This window comes from Microcaecilia unicolor, chromosome 6, assembly GCF_901765095.1.
Source record: "Microcaecilia unicolor chromosome 6, aMicUni1.1, whole genome shotgun sequence".
In the NCBI taxonomy this organism is placed as follows: domain Eukaryota; kingdom Metazoa; phylum Chordata; class Amphibia; order Gymnophiona; family Siphonopidae; genus Microcaecilia; species Microcaecilia unicolor.
Genome location: NC_044036.1, coordinates 17,795,335 through 17,812,640, shown reverse-complemented (window position 1 = coordinate 17,812,640; position 17,306 = coordinate 17,795,335). Strand labels below are relative to the sequence as shown.

At 46.9% G+C, this 17,306-nt stretch overlaps 1 pseudogene; it reads right to left on the bottom strand.

Annotated features, from left to right (window-relative positions):
- The window catches only part of LOC115471797, a 68,388-nt pseudogene that overhangs the window by 12,537 nt on the left and 38,545 nt on the right, over positions 1-17,306 (bottom strand).

Below are 17,306 nucleotides of genomic sequence, written 5' to 3'. Positions count from 1 at the left end.
TTTAATTTTGTATATTTAGACACATCTTATTTGTGATTATACAAATTTTTAAATGTCATGTTATTTGTTTTGTAGCCCCTGGCGCAGCCCTGCTGGGCGAAACACGGCCAGTGTCGGGCTGATTCTGAATATTTTTGTCATATAATAAATTGATATTTTTCTCTCTTATCGATCTGCTCTTTTGTTTTTCCATCTTGGAGTTTACAGACCAGTTGCCCTGTTGTTTTCTTTGCATTATCTGCCATATATAAGACTTCATAAAAAACTGACCTGCAGGGAGGGAGCGTCCATCAAAGAAAGTGATAGGTTTGGTGAGCTGCCGGGACACTAAAGGGACTGGCGGGTACATGCGCATACTTTCCTTAATGCACATTGTGGTATAATTCATCTTCCCAAGGTCATCCCTAAAAATAAGCATAACAAGTGTTATGAGAAACTACTACTTATCATTTCTATAGCGCTACTAGACGTACGCAGCGCTGTACACTTGAACATGAAGAGACAGTCCCTGCTCGACAGAGCTTACAATCTAATTAGGACAGACAAACAGGACAAGTAAGGGATAAGGACAAAGAGTAGCAAGATTCCGGAATCCCACCGTAGCAAGATTCCATGCAGAATCCCAAAGAGTAGCAAGATTCCGGAATCCCAAAGACTACTACTACTACTACTTATAATTTCTATAGTGCTACTAGACGTACGCAGCGCTGTACACTTGAACATGAAGAGGCAGTCCCTGCTCAACAGAGATTACTTATTACAGAAATGGTTAATTTCTATTTTAATTACTGTCCACTTTTCCAATTTAAGTTCAAGGCAGATTATAGCACAAATATTGATATATAAGAGGTCATTCAATTCAAATTCAGTCTTCTACAGGGGCGTATCTGCGTGGGGCCACAGGGGCCTGGACCCCCGCAGATTTCGCCCTGGACCCCCCTACCATCGACCCTCTCCACCTCCCCCTCCCGCCCGCCCGCCACCAACCCGTCGCCGATCTTTGCTGGCGGGGGACCCCAAGCCCCCACCAGCCGAAGTCCTCTCTTCCGTGCAGGATGCAAGTTGCAACGCTTCCTGTTCTTCTGAGTCTGACGTCCTGCACATACAACGTGCAGGACGTCAGACTCAGAATTTGGAACTCAGTCTGCGCATTGTACGTGCAGGACGTCAGACTCAGAAGAACAGGAAGCGTTGCAACTTGCAGCCTGCATGGAAGAGAGGACCTCGGCTGGTGGTGGGTTGGGGTCCCCCGCCAGCAAAGGTAAGTGACAGCAGCGGTGCAGGGTTGGCGGCGGCGGGAGGGGGTGGAGAGTATCATTGGTGGCGAGGGGGTCTGGCAGTGGTGGGGGGGTCCGGAAATGGCGGGGGGGGGGGGGGGATCGGTGGCGCCGGGGGGGGGGGGCTAAAATGTGCCCCCTCCCTCTGGCTCTGGCCCCCCTACCGCCAGAGTCCAGATATGCCCCTTATATACCGCTAGTATCCCCATTTTAGGGTTCAGTGTGGTTTACAGACAGTTAAGGCACAGTAGTTGGTGCAGGCATGGGAAAATCAGATAGAGGGCTGAGAGAGAAGATAAAGGCATGGGTTAGGCGGGAGGTGAGGTTAGGTAGGAAACTTCATAGAGTGTTGCGGTGATGGGAGGTTAGGGGGGAATTTTGGGGGACAGGAATGTTTTTAGCTTTTTCCTAAAGCTAAGATTGCCATCAGAACAGACAAAGTCTATTGGTAGGAGGTTCCAAAATGAGGTTCCAGCCACTGGGAACAGCGAGTCGAAGGTCTTCTAGGAAGAGAGAATAGAAGCAGTCGATCTCTCAGTCGCTTGGAATTCTATAACCGGGCACCAAATTTTAGGTGCCGTATTTCTGCAGGTAGTAAAACTATCAGTGTTGCATTGTAACTAAGTTACTATAAATAGTTACTGTACTTAAGTAAATGTTTTGTTACTTTTACTTGTTAAGAAGTACAGGAGAACATTTGTAACTTTTACTGGAGTAATAATTTTGCCAATTTTTGCTACTTTTACTCAGTTACATATGACGCTTACGGTTAAAAGTAAAAGTGGAAGGGAGATATAAATTGACAATTCCACAGTAAACCAAATGAAACAGCAAAACCGGGAACAGGATTTTGCTATTGCAAACCTCGTTATGTTAACAGTGGATCATCTCATCTTAAATTTTACTGTTCAGAGAATATAGCCTATGAGAACAGTGCAATTGCCTGTATTGTTGAACTGGTTACTGGTCTCCAGCCAAACAGAACAGTGATGAGTTGGGTCACTTTAAAGTGGAGATGAAGCTGAAGTTTTTAGCAGTTCTTGGTGAACAGACATATGTCTCTACCACAATAGTCTGCTGGTCATCCCACGGAACATTTTGCATTGGGGTGATTGTCCATTGAGTTTATAGAGTCTTTATTGAAAAAGTCTATTTGTCTGTCTGGCTTTAAGACTGAAGGGTTCCCATACATTTGATGTTCCCACATCAGTTCTCAAAGATATTCAAACAGTTTGCCATCAGGCAAAAAATTGTTAGAACAACAACAGACAACGATTCCAACTTTACATAGTAATGAGGAGGGGCAAAATCTAACGGGGGCGCCAATCTATAAGGGTGCCCATCTCTAGGGATGACCCCGGAAAGCGGCATCTCCGACCGTATTATCGAAACAAGATGGGCGGCCATCTTTCATGTCAATAATACGGTCGGGGCCAGCCAAATCTCAACATTTGGCCCACCCTTAGAGATGGCCGACATTGGTTTTCGCCGATAATGGAAACAAAGGGCGGCCATCTCAAAACCAGCCAAATCCAAGCCATTTGGTTGTGGGAGGAGCCAGCATTTGTAGTGCACTGGTCCCCCTCACATGCCAGGACACCAACCGGGCAACCCAGGGGGCACTGCAGAGGACTTCATTAATTGCTCCCAGGTACATAGCTCCCTTCCCTTGGGTGCTCAGCCCCCCAAATCCCCCCCAAAACCCACTCCCCACAACTGTACACCACTACCATAGCCCTTATGGGTGAAGGGGGCACCTACATGTGGGTACAATGGGTTTCGGGTGGGTTTTGGAGGGCTCCCATTTACCACCACAAGTGTAACAAGTAGGGGGGGATGGGCCTGGGTCCTCCTGCCTGAAGTGCACTGCACCCATTAAAACTGCTCCAGGGACCTGCATAGTGCTGTGATGGAGCTGGGTTTGACATCTGAGGCTGGCATAGGGCTAGCAAAAAAATGTTTTTTAAATTTTTTTTGGGTGGGAGGGGGGTTGGTGACCACTGGGGGCAGGGCCGTGCCGATGCGGTAAGCGGGGTAAGCGCCGCAGGGGGGCGCCATCCTCTGGGGGGCGCCGCCGCTGCGTGCTTACCTTGCCCCTCCCGCTCCCATGTAGGAACTGCCCGCCCTCTTCTCCCCCCCAAGATCCCTTTCCTTTTTTTTTTCTTTTAAATTTACCTTCTTCCGGCAGCGCAGCATCAGTGAAGGAGGCGGCGCTCCCAGTCCCGATGTCAATAGCCTTTCATTGGTTCGCTCAGTGTCCCGTCTTCTTCTGACATCATCCTTGACGTCAGAAGAAGGCGGAACACTGAGTGAACCAATGGAAGGCTAGAGACGTCGGGACTGGGAGCGCCGCCTCCTTCACTGACGCTGCGCTGCCGGAGGAAGGTAAATTTAAAAGAAAAAAAAAGGAACGGGATCTTGGGGGGGAGAAAGAGGGCGGGCAGTTCCTACATGGGAGCGGGAGGGCAGGGGAGAGAGGAGCATAGATGGGAGGGCAGGGTTCATGGAAGGGAGAGAGGGGAATTGCTTGATCGGGATGAATGGCGGGGCAGGGGACAGATGGGCATGGATGGGTGGGAGGGTAGGGCTCAGGGAGATAGGGGAATCGCTGCCTTGGAGCCAGGCAGGTGCGGGGGGGGGGCGGCGCCAAATGGTAGTCTGCAGGGGGGTGCCAGAGACCCTTGGCACGGCCCTGACTGGGGGAGTAAGGGGAGGTCATCCACCATTCCCTCCGGTGGTCATCTGGTCAGTTCAGGCACCTTTTCAAGGCTTGATCGTGAACAAAAAGGGACCAAGTAAAGTCGGCCAAATGCTCGTCAACGCCGTCCTTCTTTTTTCCATTATTGGCCGAGGACGGCCATCTCTTAACCACGCCCCGTCCCGCCTTCGGTACACTGCTGACACGCCCCTTTGAACTTTGGCTGTCCCTGTGACGGAAAGCAGTTGAAGTCAGCCAAAATTGGCTTTCGATTATACCGATTTGGCCGCCCTTAGGAGAAGGCAGCCCATCTCCAGATTTGTGTCGGAAGATGGCCGCCTTTCTCCTTCGAAAATAAGCTGGATAGTAACATAGTAAATGATGGCAGATAAAGACCTGTATGGTCCATCCAGTCTGCCCAACAAGATAAACTCATTTTACATGGTATGTGATGTATACCAGAGTTTGATTTGCCCTTGCCTTTCTCAGGGCATAGACCGTAGAAGTCTGCCCAGTACTCTTCTTGAACTAAAAGTTCTGAAGATTGTGGAATCCTAAAGAGTTACAAGATTCCGGAATCCCAATTAGTAGCAACATTCCTTGTAGAACCCCAAAGAGTAACATAGTAAATGATGGCAGATAAAGACCTATACGGTCCATCCAGTCTGCCCAACAAGATAAACTCATTTTACATGGTATGTGATGTATGCCAGAGTTTGATTTGTCCTTGCCTTTCTCAGGGCACAGACCTTAGAAGTCTGCCCAGTACTGTTCTTGTACTAAGTTCATGACAGTCTTGTTTGTAATTGGACAGCATAACGATGATAATGAAGGTGAAGATGGAAGTGATGAACTAGATAGCTGAGGGGGGATATGATTGAGGTCTACAAAATCCTGAGAGGAGTAGAACGGGTGAAAGTGAATCAATTTTTCATTCTTTCAACAAGTACAAAGACCTGGGGACACTCAATGAAATTACATGGAAATACTTCAAATAGGAGGAAATATTTGCACTCAAAGAATAGTTAAGCTCTGCAACTCATTGCCAGAGGATGTGGTAACATGTCTGTGTGGCCAGTCTACTAAGAATACTGGCTCCTTCTACATCCCAATAATTTGATTTTGTACGTTTTCCTTGGACATTTTTTTATAAATGGTCACAAACAAAACACACGGAGCAAAAAATGTTTAGGAAATGGCCATTTTCAAAACAAAATGAAACATTTTTATGGTTCAAAATGGCTTTATGTTCACCACTTGATTTTTGGACATTTTCAGAAAAAAATTCCAAAATCAGATTTAAACATAAAATGAAAAATGTCCCTTTATATATTGCAAGTAATATGCACACTTGGATATGTTGGTTATTCTGATTTATGTTGGTGTCTTGCATGGCTCTTAATATGATTTAAAATTGTTGTTATGTTTGTTTTAAATAAGATTTTCAATTTGATTGTTTGCTTTATAATACTTTCTTGAATGTATGATTTTAATTTAATTGTTTTATTTTACAGTTTTGCCTTTGATGCATCCTTCTGGGCAAAACGTGGCTATGTCAGGCATAATATTCCATTGGTGAATTTAAAGTTGCTATATTTCCGTATTTGGTGGTCTTCTGTTTGTTTTGCTATATTCCTAGTAGGGTCAGTAGAGGTCTCTGTTGAACTGTTCTAGCAGGCAGAACATACATGTTGTCTACACCAAGGATCAGAATTGCTCACCACTAATATTGAGAATACTGGGATATTTTACAAGTTTCTCACTCTCTTTTTCACCGAGATGATAGAGGAGGATCTGATCCTTCAGAGGAGCATAGATTTTTCTTCTTCCTTAATGCTAAGATTGAGAAACTACACAACATGAGAGATCTACCATGCAACCCCATTGGGAATGCAAAGATGTTATTATCATTGCTAATGCAGACAGATTAAACCTTCTACTTAAAGTGGAACCCTACTACTACTACTAATCATTTCTATAGCGCTACCAAACGTACGCAGCGCTGTATACTTGAACATGAAGAGACAGTCCCTGATCGACAGAGCTTACAATCTAATTAGGACAGACAAACAGGACAAACAAGAGATAAGGGAATATTAAAGTGAGGTTGATAAAATAAGGGTTCTGAACAAGTGAACAAGGGTTAGGAGTTAAAAGCAGCATCAAAAAGGTGGGCTTTTAGCTTAGATTTGAAGACGGTCAGAGATAGAGCTTGACTTACCGGCTTAGGAAGTCTATTCCAGCATATGGTGCAGCAAGGTAAAAGGAACGAAGTCTGGAGTTAGCAGTGGAGGAGAAGGGTGCATATAAGAGAGATTCCCAGTGAACGGAGTTCCCGGGGAGGAATGTAGGGAGAGATGAGAGTGGAGAGGTACTGAGGAGCTGCAGAGTGAATGCACTTATAGGTCAATAAGAGGAGTTTGAACTGTATGCGGAAACGGATAGGAAGCCAGTGAAGTGACTTGAGGAGAGGGCTAATATGAGCATAACGACCCTGGCGGAATATTAGTCGTGCAGCAGAATTTTGAACAGATTGAAGAGGAGAGAGATGGCTAAGTGGGAGACCTGTGAGAAGCAAGTTGCAATAGTCTAAGCGAGAGGTGATAAGAGCGTGGATGAGGGTTCTGGTAGTGTGCTCAGAAAGGAAAGGGTGAATTTTGCTGATATTATAGAGAAAGAAACGACAGATTTTAGCAGTCTGTTGAATATGTGCAGAGAAGGAGAGGGAGGAGTCGAAGATGACCCCAAGGTTACGAGCTGATGAGACACACAAGGAAACACAAATTAAAACAACTGCTACGCTGTTGAATGAAGAGGCTGTCACCATTCCACCGTGTCACGGTCTCCCAGAATCTCTTGGATTTCCTCCCTGCATTTTTCCTGGTGCTCTGGGTACTTGGCCATGCAGTACAAGATCCAGGAGATGCCACTGGCTGTGGTATCGTGACCTTCAAACATGAAGGTGTCCACCTCAGCACGGAGATCCTTGTTGGAGAGGCCTTTTCCATTCTCATCCTAAACATGAAACCTCAGAATTAGCAAAAGGTCCACTTCTAACTGATTTTTATATTTCTGCAGTAAAACAGCACTTTAATTATAATAACTTCTATGCACAAAACTTTATCAAGTGCGTGTAAGCATGTGACTTTCTATGTTCATTCTTTAATATGTTATAATGAAAGTGTGAGAGCTTGAGGGGTTCAGTGCACATTTTACTCAGCATCAGGGTAGGATATCGTAAGGTCACTGAGTAGTACGTACGTTTTGTATACCTCGGTGTCTTTAAAACAAACAGACGAGGTTAGAAAAGGCATAGGCCTGGCAATAAAGGAAACAAACGGGTCAATATTCACTCGCCACAGTGAGTGTTTAATGACAACTGCAGCAATCAAAAAAATATATCTGGATAGACAGTACCACTTATCTGGAGAGTGGCTGGCACTGAACATCCAGATAAGAGCGTCAGCACCAGAATCTGTAGTGGTAATAATCATTCTGCTATCTCAATAACTTAGGATCACCTTTTATCTGACCTATATTCTCTGGATACAGCAAAACAAAAGATCTGTTATATTGTGTTGAAAGAAACTTGTCAAGACCCAGGCTATTAAAACGCCGGGTAGTCCCAAGTGGAAAAAACCGCTCTGCAATGCAACCAGCATTTATTAGGTCACCAGTTAGGCATTGTTTGCATTGCAGAGCGGTTTTTTCCACTTGGGTCTACCCCGCGTTTTAACAGCCAGGATGTTGACATCTCTTTTAAGTCAAGTTTCTTTCAATACAATGTAACAGATTGGTTTAACCCTTGAGCAGTGGCGTTCCGAGGGGCGCTGACACCCGGGGCGGATCGTCAATGTGCCCCGCCCCCCCCGGGTGCAGCGCCCCCCCCCCCCCCCCCCCCCCCCCGTGCAGCACGACCCCTCCCGGCGAAGGGACACCCCCACCCCGGCGAAAGAACCCCCCCGGGTGCACACCACTGGGCGGGGTGCCGCGCACCGGTCAGCGTCGTTCGTTTCCATGCTCCCTCTGCCCCGGAACAGGTACTCCTGTTCCGGGGCAGAGGGAGCATGGAAACGAACGACGCTGACCGGCGCGCGGCACCCCCCAGCGGCGTGCACCCGGGGCGGACCGCCCCCCCCCCCCCCCCCCCCCCCTTGGTACGCCACTGCCCTTGAGGCAGGCTTTTGTGCAGAAACATGGCTATGTCGGGTCGATTTTAAGCTTTTTACAATAAAGACTTTTATATTTTTTTTTATATCCTCTCTGAGTCAGCCTCACTCTTTTGTTTTGCTGTTTACATTTGCGTGGGGCACTTTTCCGCCTTTTTTCTTCCCTACATTCTCTGGATAACAGACTAAGAGCCAGACGCACTAACTCCACGGAAAGAGCCCTTCCCTTACCGACCCCTTAGCGAATCGGTAAAAAACGGGCATGCACGAAGGAAATCTCACTCGCAGTTAGCTCATTTGCATGCGATTTCCTTTCTAAGGAGGGGGAAGCCAGTAGGCCAGCTGAGCATGCGCGGAGCAGCCAATTGTTATGCGGGCTGCTCTGCGCATGCCAAAGACGGCTTCATACACGTCCTTCACTCAAAAAAAAAAAAAAAAAAGGACGTTCCTGACGAGCACTTGGACATTTCTCCCTTCAGATTTTGTGATGGGCATCCTTCTCTTGGACGTGTTTTTCTTATGTGCCCGAAATGACCATGCCGGAGAGAATCTGGGATCGGGACGTGCAAAGGACGTCCAAGTCAAAACTATTTGGATGTCCCTTTCGATTATGCCCCTCCAGGTCTGTCTCAGCCAATCACAGTGCTTTTAGCCACTATCAGGATATGTTCCAGGATCACCCTGGCTCCGCCCACACTCTGCCCTGGCACTGGCTGCAACATGGAGAGTCAGTCCGAAAGGATATTGAAGGTACTATCATTAACAATCAATAATTGCTATTAATTGGCACTTCAATAGGATTTGTGTGCGGATTGGATCTGCATTCAACCAGCTACCAGCCCAAATAGCAAATTGCTTTGCTGTAGTGACTTCATTTAATTGAGAATTTACAAACCACTTTTCCAAAGACCGAATGTGCATTACAGGGCATCAAATTACACAATATAATCACAGAAACAATGTATATCTCATAAAACTAAACAATAAAATCCCAATCCTAAGAAAATATACACATTTAGATAAACACAGATAACAACAAAGCCACAAATCTGGCCCAGGGCAGGAGACAAAGTTGCAAGGGCTTCCGAGAAGTACCTTGGCACAGAGAAGAATGTCAAGAAAATCCAAATGTCTCTTCTGCTGAATCTTTTCCAGTTCATTTTCATTCGCAAGGGCAGCTTTCCTCTGCTTTATCACTTCATCTGTGCAAGAAAATAAGAAACAGATTCTTCATCATGGGTGTTAAAACCTGGGGCCAATTGTTTGAAGAAGGCTCTTTGCTTTCACTTGAGGCACTAAAGGCAAGATATCCGGAGGTGCAGGGAGATGACTTTGCATACAATCAAATATCTCACTTTCTTAGAACTACGGCAGTTAGATTGGTAATCCAGAGGGATAAGTTACCTCTGGAGGACATACGTGAAAAATTTCAAACTTCTCGAGGTTTGATTGGCTGCTTGTATAGAAGTGTCAGTGCCCGGGTCCCCAGTTATAGCCATCATAGCAGGGGCGTAGCCAAACACCCAAGTTTGGGTGGGCCAGGACCCAAGGTGGGTGGGCAGCACTCCGCTTTGTCCTACAAGTGATTTGGTTTCTCCCTCTCTCGCCTGCATGCCATATGGTCTTTCAAACATCCCCTCTCCCCCGTATACCTTTTAAATAGCAGATTTTCACCGGCAGTAAAAAGTTGTTGGGAGTTTTTGGCTGGTGGGGCTTGGGGTCCCTGCCAGCCACATTATATGTGTGCTGCTACTTGGTGGGCCTGAACCTAAAGTGGGTGGGCCTGGACCCACCCCAGCCCACCCTTGGCTACGCCACTGCATCATAGGAAAGGTTGGGCAGACGAGCTTGGTGTAGTCCTCGGGGAAGCGGCGTGGGAGAAAATAGAACGAACAGTGCTCCTTGAGCAGGGACTGTCCTTCTAAGTTAACTTGTACAGCGCTGCGTAACCCTAGCAGCGCTTTAGAAATGTTAAATAGTAGTAGCAGTAGTAGTTCTGATTTGTGGACTGTGTTGTTTTATCTACAGAACTTGGGTTTCCTCTTCTGGATTTCTGTGAAGTCACTAAGGAAATCTACTGTAGCAGCATTTAATTTTTGAAAGGGCGACTATGACAAAATGAGGGAAATGGTTAAACAGAATCAAAGGGTTGGCCAAAGAGGTAAGGACTTTAAGGGACCCTTTTACTAAGCAATGTAAGCATCTATGCCCACCCAACGCACGCCAAAATGGAGTTACCACCTGGCTACCACGTGGCTCTTGTGGTAATTTCATTTTTGGCGTGCGTACAATACGTGTGTCCAAAAAATAATTTTTATTTTCTACCACACGTCCGCTATGCACGCCAAGTGGCATTTGACACACGTAGGTCATTACCGCCCGGTTACCGCATGAGACTTTACCACTAGGTCAGTAGCTGGCAGTAAGGTCTCAGACTCAAAACGGACACGCAGCAATTTTCATTTTGCCGCACTTCCATTTTCGGCAAAAATTTTAAAAAGGCATTTTTTTGTAGGTGCACTGAAAAATAATTCTGCGCACGCCCAAAACACGCGCCTACACTACCGCAGGCCATTTTTCAGCACACCTTAGTAAAAGGACCCCTAAAGCAGGCGTGGACGTTGTTTAAAAATACCATCATGGAAGCCAAGACCAGATGTATTCCACATATTAACAAAGGTGGAAAGAAGAGACAACGACAGCCAACATGGTTAAAAGGTGAACTTGAAGAGGCTATTAGAGCCAAAAAAGCATCCTTCAAAGAATGGAAAAAGGATCCAATTGATGAAAATAAGAAGCAGCATAAGAATATGAAGAAAGACTTACTGAGGAGACAAAAACTCAAAGTCAGTGGTGTACCAAGGGGGGGGGGGGGGGCGGTGGGAGCGGTCCACCCCGGGTGCACGCCGCTGGGGGGTGCCGCGGCACGCGCCTGCTCTGAGATCGCTGATTTCGCACGTTCGCTGCAGCTCCCTCTGCTCTGCCCTGGAACAGGTTACTTCCTGTTCCGGGTCAGAGGGAGCTGCAGCCAACGCGCGAAGTCAGGGAACTCTGAGCAGGCGTGCGCTGCGGCACCCCCCCCAGCGGCGTGCACCCAGGGGGGGTCCGCGCTGCATCGTGAGGGGGTGCTGCACCCGGGGGGGGGGGGGGTCCGCGCTGCCCCGGGGGGGGGTTCCGTGCTGCATCGGGGGGGTGCTGCAACCGGGGGGGGGGGGCGGGGCGCCGCCCCGGGTGTCCGCCCCCCTAGGAACGCCACTGCTCAAAGTAACACCTTTTTTAAGCACATCAGACGCAGGAAGCCTGTGAGGGAATCTGTGGGATCATTAGATCATGAAGGAGCAAAAGGGGCACTCAGGGAGAACAAGACCATAGTGGGGAGATTGAAGGAATTCTTTGCGGTTTTTACAGAAGATGTATCTGTACCAGAAATAGTTTTTAAAGGTGACGATGTGGAGGAACTGAAAGAAATCTTGGTGAACCTGGAAGACATAGAGGGGCAAAATCGAACGCAAACGCCTATCTCCATGGGCGTTTATCTCCGAGAACGGGTCCGTGAAGGGGCGGGCCGAACCGTATTTTCAAAAAAAATGGACGTTTTTGAGCTGGGCGTTTGTTTTTTTTAGCGATAATGGAAACTAAAAACACCCAGCTCAAAAACGTCCTAATCCGAGCCATTTGGTCGTGGGAGGGGCCAGGATTCGTAGTACACTCGTCCCCCCTGATATGCCAGGACACCAACTGGGCACTCTAGGTCTGTGCGGTGGACTTCAGAAAAAGCTCCCACATGCATAGCTCCCTTACCACGGGTGCTGAGCTCCCAACCCCCCTCCCCCAAAACCCACTACCCACAAATGTACAACACTACGATAGCTCTTAGGGGTGAAGGGGGCACCTACATGTGGGTACAGTGGGTTTTGGAGGCCTCCCATTTACCAGCACAAGTGTTACAGGTGGGGGGGGGGATGGGCCTGGGGCCACCTGGCTGAAGTGCACTGCGGTACCCACTAAAAGTGCTCCATGGACCTGCATACATGCAGGCCTCTAGGACTTGTTGCTGCTGTATAACATTGGCACACCAGTTGACACCTGAAAACTAATCTCTCCGAAAACGTCCTTTATTGGAATAACCGCGTTTACTCACAGTTAACTGCAGATCAGAGGTTCTGCCCCACCACTGGCAACGAGTCTCCCTGGTAGTGAGATTAGCAGTAGGTCAGAGCTGGCAGAATGCTGTACAATGCCCTCTTTCAGCCACATTCAAGGGAAGAACTAAGTTCTCTAACGTGGCTAACACAGGAAAGGGAACTAAAACTGGCTTACAAAAATGGCCACTACCACATGGACTACAACAGGAAACACAACAGGGCACACTCTGACCCAGTAGGCAGGGGGAAAAGCACCATGGGAGAAGAGCCTACCAACTACCAACATTGTGAGACTGTAACACAAGCTAATGAAATCACGGAGCCCAATACCCTACACCCACCACAATGCAATGCTGATGTGACCCTGTACTGCACCCGAGAGCCACATCTGACCCAGGGAAAGGCTGTGACAAGATCAAACACATTCTGCTGTCATGGAGGTGAGTACGGCATTTGAGGCTGGCATACAGGCTGGAAAAAAATTTTAAAGTGGGGGTTTTTTTTGGTGGGAGGGGGTTAGTGACCACTGGGGGAGTCTGGGGAGGTCATCCCCGATTCCCTCCAATGGTCATCTGGGCAGTTGGGGCACTTTTTTGGGACTTGTTTGTGAGAAAAAAGGGTCCAAAAAAAGTGACCCAAAATCGCGGTCAAAACGCCTTTTTTTCGATTATCAGCTAAAGACGCTCATCTCTCCTCAGCTGATAACCACGCCCCAGTCCCGCCTCCACCACACCTCTGACACACCTCCATCAACTTTATTCGTTTCCGCGACAGAGTGCAGTTGGAAACGTCCAAAATCAGCTTTTGATTATACCGATTTGGGCGCCTTTGCGAGAAAAACGCCCATCTCCCGATTTGGGTTGAAATATGGGCGTCTTTAATTTTTGATTATGAGGCAGATACTGAGCCAAACGATAAGTTAAAAAGTGATAAATCACCTAGACTGGATGGTATACACCCCAGGTTACTGAAATAACTCAAACATGAAATTTCTGATCTGCTTTTAGCGATCTGTAACCTGATGTTAAAATCATCCATAGTACCTGAAGATTGGAGAGTGGACAATGTAATGCCGATTTTTAAAAAGGGTTCCGGGGTGATCCCGGAAATTACAGACCAGTAAGCCTGACTTCAGTGACGTGCAAAATAGTGGAAACTATTATAAAGAATAAAATTATGGAACATGTAGACAAACAATTTAATGGAAGAGTCAGCATGGGTTCAGCCAAGGGAAGTCTCGCCTCACCAATTTGCTTCATTTCTTTGAAGGTGTGAATAAACATGTGGATAAAGGCAGGGCTTAATTTGTGCCAGCATTAAAAAGTGATATCACTGTTACAATTCTCTGCCTGCCAAAAATGTTCTCCTCCATCCATCTGTCCCCCCCATTCTCTCTCTCTCTCAAAAGGTACTAAATTAGGCAGAGAGTGAAAGAAAGCGCCTGGGGCAATTATGCTGGGGTGTGGTACCCAAGGAAATGCTAGGCTGGGGGTGAGTGGTGAGAGGAGAGCCCGAGGTAATGCTAGGGTGAGGATGAATGTGGGCAGACAGCCTGATGCTAGGCCGGGCTGGGGTGGTAAGGTGAGGCTGCGTGGAGAGCCAGAGATAATGATGGAGTGGGATGTTGGGTGGAGAGCTTGTTATTGCTAGTGTGAGGATAAGGCTGAGGGGTGGGAGGAGAGCCCAAGGCAATGCTGGGCTGGGTTGGGATGATGAAATGAGGTTTGGTGGAGAGCCTGAGGCAATACTGGAGTGGGGTGGGGTGAGGTTGGATGGAGAGCCTGAGGTAATGATGAAGTTGGGTGGAGAACTTCAGTTAATGAGGATGAGGGTGAGGGATGAGGGGTGAGGGGTAAGGGGTGGGAGGAGAGCCTGAGGCAATGCTGGGCTGGGTTGAGGTGGTAAGGTGAGGTTGTGTGGAGAGCCTGAGGCAATACTGGAGTGGGGTGGGTTGAGGTTGGATGGAGAGCCATAGGCAATGCTGGAGTGGGATGAGGTTGAGTGGAGAGCCCAGGGCAATGCTAGAGTAGGGTAGGTTAGGGTGATGGGGGCGCTGAGCCTGAGGCAATGCTGCAGTGAGGCAGATTGGAGTGGGCTGGTATGTCCAAGGCAATGCTGAGCTGAGGTGGGGTGGGGTAGGGGATTTGAGGAGAGCCCAAGGCAATGCTGTGGTGGCTGAGCAATAATGGAAGGGGTTGGGGAGAGAGAAACAGGGCAATAATGGATGGGAGGGGGAGAAAGACATGCAATGCTGGATGGGCTGTAGACAGAGGAGAGATACAGGGGCAATGCTGCATAGGAGAGGGGGGGAGAGAGAGACAGGGGCAATGCTGCATGCTAAAAGGAGAGAGAGAGAGAGAGAAATCAATACTGGATGGCTGAGGGCAGTTCTGCATGGGGTAAAAGACAGGGCAATGTTGGATGGGGAGAAAGACAGACACCCACAGGGGCAAAGCTGAATGGGGGAAGGGAGGAAGGTGGATGGGAGGAAGAAGAGAGAGACAGAGGTAGACAGGTAATGCTGCATGCCAGAGTCAGAGAGAGACGGAAAGAAAGGGGCAATGTTGAGTGGTGGAGAAGAGAGACAGAGAAGAAATGCTGGATAGCAGAGGGGGGAGAGAAAAAGAGATATTCTGGATGGGGGGAGGGAGATACACACACACCACACAGAGGCTAGTGGTGGAGAGACGGAGAGACCGAGGAGATGCTTGATGATGGTGGGGGGGGAGAAGTTAGTGAAAGACTGGGAATAAGAGGAAGGAGAATGGGAGGGCCCGGCAAGGAAAGGAGATGGAAAGCTGTAGGTAGACACTGTAAAAAAAAATGGAGATTGAAGAATGGTAATAAGAATGAATGAAATCTGAATGGATCAGCAGAAAAAAATGAAAGAAATCTGAAAGCAACAGTGTTGGAGTTGGATGTAGTGGAGGAGGTTTTGGCCTTCAAAAGCTAGTAAAAATGTATTAAGTTAGTCCATAAAAAGAACCACATTATTTTCCAATTTTGGTTTATTTAATTTTTAATGCAGTGGTTGGAATATGTTAGTTTTTTAATTTTATATCTACTTCTTTATATTTTATGCACAGTCTGGCTTTTAATGGGGTTCAGTTTAATTTTTGTTTACATATTTCTATTTTCAGTTTTTGGTTACTTATTCAATATTTAGTGAGGGCCTGACTGTGTTCTGCATTTGTGAAAGAGACCAGTTATTCTGTTAGGGCCCCTTTTACCAAGCTGCAGCAAAAGATACGAATATCCGAACCACCAGGCTACCAAAATGGAACAGAGTTGGACACTAGAAAAGGAACTGAAGCCATAGGACGACAAACAAACGTCCTGAGCAAAAGAAAAATTACGTACCCCTGTCTTGAGTCCATGCTTTGTTTCTACCTTTGTTGACTGGATATTTTATTTTTCCATCTTGCTGGTTCCAATTTCTCTTTTCTGCTTTCCTCTCTGTCGTCTGCTAATTCTTCAAGCGGCTGCAGTCCATTTGTCTTTTCTTCTCTCTCCTGTCTGTTCCCTCACTATTCCTGCCTCTGACATATTGATCATTGCTTTTTAGCTTTTTCTGCCTCTCTCTCACCCTTCTTCTTCTCCTTTTTACTTTTCAACTATATATATCAAATTTCCATCTTCTTCTTTCACCCACTAGCTCTCCCATTCCCCATCTTACTCCTCCACATCCCTACTTTCTCTTTCATCTTTAATCTACTCCCCATTACCATATTTCTACCCTCTGTAATCACTATCTCTCAATCATTTCCTTGCCACCCCCTCCTCTCCCTTTTGGCCTCTCCCACAGGGTTCCACCATTCCCATCGTCTTCTACTCTGTTGCTGAAGTGTGAACTGTTTAATAGATATTTTCCCCTAATGTCGTCATACACTAGCCATTCAGTTCTTATCACCGTACCTTTATCTATTCCAAGTGCATCTAATTTAAGTATTTAGTTAGTTAAAAATTTCTAACCCGCCTACAACTAAGTGGGTAACAAAATCAACATATGTAATTTAAAATAAAACAAATAAGCAAAATAATACAGTATTCTGGCTGATCAGCAAATGATATCAATTCCATGCCTGTTCAAATAGGTAAGTTTTCTATAGTTTAATAAATGGAACCCTACTGCTACGTAGTTTCAGATGACCTGGCAATTTGTTCCAAATTTGTGGTCTTGCTGGACAAAACCGAACTCTTGTCGCTTGACTGTTTAACAACACTGCTATTAATGAAAGCTACACAATACGCACTACCACTTCATTTCCTAAGCTGAAAATGATAACTCTATAGTCGATGAGTTAACCTATGTTACAACTCACTATCACTCAGAAACCTCCATGTAACACCATAATAGTAACATAGTAACATAGTAAATGACGGCAGAAAAAGACCTGCAGGTCAATCCAGTCTGCCCTACAAGATAAACTCATATGTGCTACTTTTTGTGTATACCTTACCTTGATTTGTACCTGTCCTTTTCAGGGCACAGACCGTGTAAGTCTGCCCAGCACTATCCCCGCCTTCCAACCACCAGCCCCGCCTCCCACCACCGGCTCTGGCACAGACCGTATAAGTCTGCCCAGCACCATCTCCACCTCCCGCCACCGGCTCTGCCACCCAATCTCGGCTAAGCTCCTTAGGATCCATTCCTTCTGAACAGGATTCCTTTATGTTTATCTACTACTACTACTACTACTATTTAGCATTTCTATAGCGCTACAAGGCATACGCAGCGCTGTACAAACATAGAAGAAAGACAGTCCCTGCTCAAAGAGCTTACAATCTAATAGACAAAAATAAATAAAGTAAGCAATCAAATCAATTAATGTGAACGGGAAGGAAGAGAGGAGGGTAGGTGGAGGCGAGTGGTTACAAGTGGTTACGAGTCAAAAGCAATGTTAAAGAGGTGGGTTTTCAGTCTAGATTTAAAGGTGGCCAAGGATGGGGCAAGACGTAGGGGCTCAGGAAGTTTATTCCAGGCGTAGGGTGCAGCGAGACAGAAGGCGCGAAGTCT